General features: G+C 45.2%; 1 long non-coding RNA gene across 2 annotated transcripts; it reads right to left on the bottom strand.

Moving 5' to 3' along the window:
• Window positions 1-241: 241 nt before the first annotated feature.
• LOC146030296 (uncharacterized) lies at window positions 242-7,483 on the bottom strand. Of its 2 annotated transcripts, XR_014455805.1 has the most exons (4): window positions 7,359-7,483; window positions 6,258-6,479; window positions 6,119-6,188; window positions 242-311 (listed from the first exon to the last, which is right to left on the bottom strand). It is a non-coding gene; the product is annotated as an uncharacterized LOC146030296 (long non-coding RNA). The 2 variants fall into 2 exon arrangements; XR_014455799.1 differs by having other exon boundaries at window positions 250-311; window positions 5,953-6,479.

The following is a 7,483-nucleotide window of genomic DNA, read 5'->3' as shown; positions in this document are numbered from 1 at the left end:
TAGTGGTTGGGGGGCCATAGTGTATCGGTGGCCTATTCTGCCATTTTTCAAGGGACTTCATTTGTGGCCAATAGCAGGCCCGCAGCATGAATAGGGATTTTCCTTCACCGTGTGTTACAGATTTAGATGATTGGTTTGTTATTCACAGGCGTCAGGTCTGGTGGATTTGTTTTTGTGTCTGGCAGACAAATGTTTTTATGGGTTAGAATAGTGTGTTTGTGTGTATTTGTAAATATACTCACTAGCTCGCTCTGGTGGCACGTGTCCACGAGGGGGGTTGTGGCCAGCTGGATGACATCGTGTAGTTTGATCTGCAAAATAATTAGCAAACAGTGTTAAAATTGCATTGTATTTTGCTGTAAATTAATTGTGGCAATCAACTGGCAATTAAAAAAAAATTCATGTTTTTTTTTTAATATTTTGTTTGATCAATTTTTGGTGGATGCTTTTTGCATTTATTTTTATAATAAAAAAGGGATTCATCCAAAATAGGTGGACTGCACAAGATTCAGAATATTGTTGAACAACAATACATCAGCACAATACTATGTAATAATTATAAGCAGACCTGCAGTTCTGGACGCATACTGATCAGCAGTGAATCATAAGGTACACAATTGTTTGGGACTGATTTCATTAACATGTGCACACCTTGCTGGGATGTGTAGTTCCACAGCAACACTTTTTTTTTGTGTTTATTTAGCAAAAACACATAAAGGATCTTGATCTAGTGCCTGACTGAGCACGTACATCCTACACTTGTGTTGTTGGGGGACTGCTGCTTCTCCGCCTATTGGCAATCAGTGACCAGACTGCAATGCTGATGGAAGTCACTGTCAGTATAATAAAATAGCAGTTGTAGGTGACAAACTGATTGTAGATCCCCAGATTGAGACCAGTTATTAGGAGAGTCACAAGTTCTTTCAGAAGAGTGGATGTGAAGTTGTTCATCCCAAATACAAAAGCGTATCTGCTCCTAGTGATCGTCACAGCGATTTTCATCATTATTATTGTGTTGCTGATCATGTAGGATATCTTAAATACAATGTAGCCAGCATAGGCCACCCACATGGATGTTGTCATGGCCATGGCTAATGTGGCAAAACCGTCCACTGCGCATAGGACAGACACAGCCAGCTCTCCCCAGAAGCTCCAATCTGCTGTCATGCGATCCATTATGCAGAATGCAACTAGTCCTAGCACAGCTGCTACAGTTTCCACTTCTCCGTTAAGCAGAAGTACACTGCCAGAGTTTTCTAAGAGATGTTCCCAGAGCATATGGGAAGTGTCTGTCACTTGGTGGGAGCCCGTACACTGCGATGTGGCAGAGAAGTTGAGGAGCTGCTAATAGGAGTGGAGAACGCTCTGGTCACTGGGGAAGGGCCGGGAAGTTGTACGTTTGGCCAGACATTTGGGTATGCAAGGAGACCAATAAATTAGTTTGGCCCTGAATAGCTTGGGTCTGGGCTGAGATATTCTCATTTAGACTGCAAATAGTCTCAGTTTGGGCCCTAATGCAGTCATTTTGGGCCCTAAGGGTGTCATTTTGTGCCCTAAGGGCCTGAGTAATTTCTGCAAGGCGAGTGTCGATACTGCCTGCCATTCTTTTTTTTTAGCCACAAGATCCGACGTCAGATACGTAGAAAGAATTACAGTGAAAAGGAATATTATCCAGATAAAGATTCCAAGCATTCTCATCATCTGTAATTGCGATACCCTATAGAAGCCTTTGAGCTTCTTTTCACCGCCTGCCGGCCCCCCTCTCCCCCTCCCTTGGGCTTACCTTCTTGCAGGTCCTCCTGGACCCCGGAGGGTAAGCCCTTTCTCCCCCTAGCAACGCAGCCGGACGTCCTTCTGGCTGCAGGGGGAAGAGGAGGCGTTGGGGACAGCCTGCTTAGCTGTCCCCGGCGTGAAGGCAGCAGGAGGCGGCAGAGAGGAGACCCCCGCACACCACAGTACAGATATCGCGGGGGGTCTCAGTTACTGCACCACGGTGCCAGATTACAGTGAAAAGGAATATTATCCAGATAAAGATACCAAGCGTTCTCATCATCTGTAATTGCGATACCCTATAGAGGCCTTAGGGCTTCTTTTCTGACTGAGCACGTACATCCTACACTTGTGTTGTTGGGGGACTGCTGCTTCTCCTCCTATTGGCAATCAGTGACCAGACTGCAATGCTGATGGAAGTCACTGTCAGTATAATAAAATAGCAGTTGTAGGTGACAAACTGATTGTAGATCCCCAGATTGAGACCAGTTATTAGGAGAGTCACAAGTTCTATCAGAAGAGTGGATGTGAAGTTGTTCATCCCAAATACAAAAGCGTATCTGCTCCTAGTGACCGTCACAGCGATGTTCAGCATTATTATTGTGTTGCTGATCATGTAGGATATCTTTAATACAATGTAGCCAGCATAGGCCACCCAGATGGATGTTGTCATGGCCATGGCTAATGTGGCAAAACCGTCCACTGCTCATAGGACAGACACAGCCAGCTCTACCCAGAAGCTCCAATCTGCTGTCATGTGATCCATTATGCAGAATGCAACTAGTCCTAGCACAGCTGCTACAGTTTCCACTTCTCCGTTAAGCAGAAGTACACTGCCAGAGTTTTCTAAGAGATGTTCCCAGAGCATATGGGAAGTGTATGTCACTTGGTGGGAGCCCGTACAATGCAATGTGGCAGAGAAGTTGGGGAGCTGCTAATAGGAGTGGAGAACACTCTGGTCACTAGGGAAGGGCCGGGAAGTTGTAAGTTTGGTGTTTGGCCAGACATTTGGGTATGCAAGGAGACCAATGCATTAGTTTGGCCCTGAATAGCTTGGGTCTGGGCTGAGATATTCTCATTTAGACTGCAAATGGTCTCAGTTTGGGCCCTAATGCAGTCATTTTGGGTCCTAAGGGTGTCATTTTGTGCCCTAAGGGCCTGAGTAATTTCTGCAAGGCGAGTGTCGATACTGCCTGCCATTCTTTTTTTTTAGCCACAAGATCCGACGTCAGATACGTAGAAAGAATTACAGTGAAAAGGAATATTATCCAGATAAAGATTCCAAGCATTCTCATCATCTGTAATTGCGATACCCTATAGAAACCTTTGGGCTTCTTTTCACCGCCCGCCGGACCCCCTCTTCCCCTCCCTTGGGCTTACCTTCTTGCAGGTCCTCCTGGACCCCGGAGGGTAAGCCCTTTCTCCCCCTAGCAACGCAGCCAGACATCCTTCCGGCTGCAGGGGGAGGAGGAGGCGCCGGGGACAGCCTGCTTAGCTGTTCTTGGCGTGAAGGCAGCAGGAGGCGGCAGAGAGGAGACCCCCGCACACCACAGTACAGATATCGCGGGGGGGGGGGGGTCTCAGTTACCGCACCGCGATGCCAGACGCATATGTTAGTACATATGCGCTGGCATCGCGGCGGGCAGGCGGCGATGTAATTGAATACATCCCGCCCTTAGACTGCAAATGGTCTCAGTTTGGGCCCTAATGCAGTCATTTTTGCTTTTAAGGGTGTCATTTTGTGCCCTAAGGGCCTGAGTAATTTCTGCACGATGACTGTCGATACTGCCTGCCATTATCCAGATAAAGATACCAAGCGTACTCATCAACTGTATGAAATAGCCGAAATCGCATTTTTTGCACCAATCGACAATTTAATGTGTGTCGATTTGCAGTGAAATTCACACTTTTTGTCCGCTAAATCACACATTTTGAAAAAAGGGTCTGGAAGTTGGGAGTGGTGTACATGGTGGGTACTTCTTTGCCTTGCTGTGCTGGCTGGCTCAGTAGGGATATCCTCTGCCTCGTAGGGATAATAATGTGGAGCATTATTTCCCCATCAACGTCCAGCATTGGTGGGTCAGGATGTAGGTCCTCTTCCTGATGGACCAGTTCTTGAGATGTTCCTGTGAATATTTGCAAATTGGTAAATGATGCAATACTGCTGTGGAGTTTTATGTTGTAGTGAAATGTTGCTCAATGTTTACCAATGTTCTTTGACAACACTCCTTGTGGGTTTTTAAAAAAAAATGGTCCATATACTGTATGTGATGGATAGTTATAGTGATGTATGTACTTGATTAACAATTATTGTGTTGTTCTGTTCTGGTGTGTGGTTTATCTTATGAGTATTGTAAATTAATTGTGGCAATCAACTGGCATGAAAAAAAAAATGTCATTTTTTTTTTTTTATTATTTTGTTTGATCAATTTTTGGTGGATGCTTTTTGCATTTATTTTTATAATAAAAATTGATGCATCCAAAATAGTTGGACTGCACAAGATTCAGAATATTGTTGAACAACAATACATCAGCACAATACTATGTAATAATTATAAGCAGACCTGCAGTTCTGGATGCATACTGATCAGCAGTGAATCATAAGGTACACAATTGTTTGGGACTGATTTCATTAACATGTGCACACCTTGCTGGGATCTGTAGTTCCACAGCAACACTTTTTTATTTATTTAATTCAATATTTTTTATTGAAATTTGTAATGCTTACATAAACAAAAAAACAATTAGAGTCAAGGACTAATAATGCATATAACAAATTGCTTGTGTTTCAAACAATCATTTCCATTAGACAGAGGTATATATGTAGAAAAAACATTGTGATTATAAACTTATGCATATATGGATTAAATAAACATGTTGTGATACATCGCATTAAGGTTGTTGTGTTGCTCTTTCGCAGCCCGATCAAGGCACTTCTCGCTTAATGAGTAGGCTCTGCACGAGGTTGGGAAATGGCAGGGGCTCACCGCAATTTCAATGGGATGTACGTTAACAGGGCTGCATACATGCCAACAGTCATGCATTTATATAGGTTTGATAGAGAAACCCAGAACTCTCCAAAACAGCAAGGGCATGCATGCCCCAGGATAGCAATGAGGGGAGACCCAGGTTGTCCACCGGGGAGTTAACCCTGGTGCACGAAGGGGGAGTCTAGTCATTTGTTCCATATGACATGATATTTTTTCTCAGAACCTCTAGAGAGATACTGTAGACAAATTTTTCATTTAGTGCCACCTCATTGGACAATGATATCCATTCTCTCCATGTAGGGCCGCTTGAGGCTAACCATGACCTGGCAATGCAAACTTTTATCAAGGTACATAACTGAGTAACATAACTTTGGGTGGGTTTTTCTAGTATGTCTTCTGCCCATATTGCCAAAGTACATAGCCTTGGAGTAAACACATCCCTTGGGATGACCGTGGCTACCATTGTGTGTATGGCTTCCTGCCAGAATGCTGGTAGGAGGGATGTGTGCAACGGTCACAGCGTGAGTGTCCCTCTGACTCACTGAGACGGCGGATGAGCTACGAGCAGCTCCTCTCTGCGGTGAAGGGCTCACGGAGCTGGGCTGCTGGGGTGACTGTCCCGCTGTGCAGGTGTGTGTTTATTGTCGGGGCTGGGTGCTGGCCAGGTGATTGTCCTGCCGTGTAGGTATAGGGGTGTGGCCTATGCCACGCCCCTTTTCCGACGCTCGCGCGGCTACGCCGTGCGAGTGTCCCTATTCTAAACGTCAGAAAGTTGGGAGGTATGCAGCAGCAGCACATGTGCAGAGGGGGAGAGAGCTCTCACGAGTACTGACCAATCAGTACTGGCTTTCCCCACTGCTCCTCCTTTCTTCTCTTACTGGCTTTGCCCCGCCCCCATTCTCCAGGCTGCGTGTGAGTCAGCCTCCTATGCAAAGCACTACTGGGAGTCTGTCTAACTCCTGTACTGAATTGTTGTGTCACCTCAGCTTCAGGATTAGCATCCATAAATGAAGCAGTGGGGTAAGTACCATGGGGAAAGTGGTGCCTTGGTTGCTGGGGGTGGATTAGCCTTGTACAATTCTAAACCTTAGGGCTCATGGCTTGTGTCTACACACTGTAGCTGCCAGATCCATCCTTGCCAACAAGTGAATAGTGCAACCCTTGGCGAAAAACACAAAACAATTACACTTACACAATTTAATGTGTGCATGGGTCACTGTAATCGGCAAGCAATCACAGTTTGTTTTTTCCCGTGTGGGTCACTGTCGGTAACCTTAGGATTTAAAAGAGAAAGCAGACCATGGTGCAAATATAGTTTTCACAATCTGCACAATTTAATAATAAATGGATGCACTCACAAACAAATGTGTTTCATAGGCACATCAACGGTCTTTGATCTTCATAAAAATCCACACGGATCCTGAGGAGCTTAAAAAACAATTTCTAGTGCAATATTGTTTTTTATAAAAGTAAAAAATATTTATTGGACAAACTCACATATTCGTAGAAATAAAATCGCATGTAACCCACAACTGGGTATCAGGGTCCTCCAGGGGATGGATGTACAACAACAGGTTTTTCCCTCTTATCCAGTCCACAGGGGTCCGTTCGGCAGCAGTGGTTTTTACTAAGATCCATCCTTGCAGCAGAGAAAGCAGATCTCTCTCCTTCTGACCCGTGTTTATCTCTCCCTTGATTTCTATGTCTCTCCTCCCACTCCTTAGGAAAATAGACATCATAAATGCTATTTCAATATGCTGGAAAACCAAAGTGGATTCAAGTAAATACTGTATAAAACGTAGCATGGAATAAAGTTTTAAACAATATTCCATTTTATGTGTGTCTTACACAGTACATTAAGCCTGTACAGCCAGCTGGATTTAACATACAGTGACTCCTATGTATTATTTTAGGGACCCTAGTACTACTGACAACCGTCACACTGCCAAGCAGAACAATACCAGGTTGCCAGAGGACGCACAATGGGATGCACGACTGCTCCAGGTGTGGTGACTTGGATTTTGGGATGCATTCTGTGCTGAGCTGAGGAGGAGGAGTGGCTTCCCCTCTCATCTCTCTCCACAGCTTCCATTCTGTGACCGCATAAAGATGGGGACATGCTGAGACTGTACTAGCCGCGGTCCCCAGTCAGTGCGGCTTATACTGCACACTAGGGCATAAGAGGGGTGCAGGTATCATAATCAGGAGGAGGCTGCTGTGACTGGTTACAGGATGTGTACAGAGTACACACGCAGGTACTATAGACACGCATTACATGCAGAGTGTAATGTCTGAGGTGGTGAGTACTGTCAGTGGGAATGACACGCCAGCGGGCAGCAGCAGAGGAACAGAGACGTTCTAGTGTTTATATTATATGTGTGTACTGTACTGCCACTCTAGGCTAATAAATAGCAACAGGTCCGGTGCTTGCAATCCTGGTGTAGGAAATGTAGCAGCAAATGGTAGCATGTACTCAGAATCCAATTCAGCAATGATCAACAAATGGAAAAAAGACACAACCAGAGGTTATGCTGTCAACGTTTTGGACTGTAACGTCCTTTATCAAGACATATAATGAAAACATAAAAAATTACTTACATATACAGGAGAGTGCTGAAAGCCCACTGTGCCTGCCCGTCACCTGCACGCTGCCGGGGAGCCGTATGACGTCATGGGAGCGTTGCAGCTCCGTCGAGACCGAGCCACCCAGGAGGGGGGGGGGG

Source organism: Crinia signifera, chromosome 1, assembly GCF_055691185.1.
Source record: "Crinia signifera chromosome 1, ASM5569118v1, whole genome shotgun sequence".
In the NCBI taxonomy this organism is placed as follows: domain Eukaryota; kingdom Metazoa; phylum Chordata; class Amphibia; order Anura; family Myobatrachidae; genus Crinia; species Crinia signifera.
This window is presented reverse-complemented; position numbering and strand designations above follow the sequence as displayed.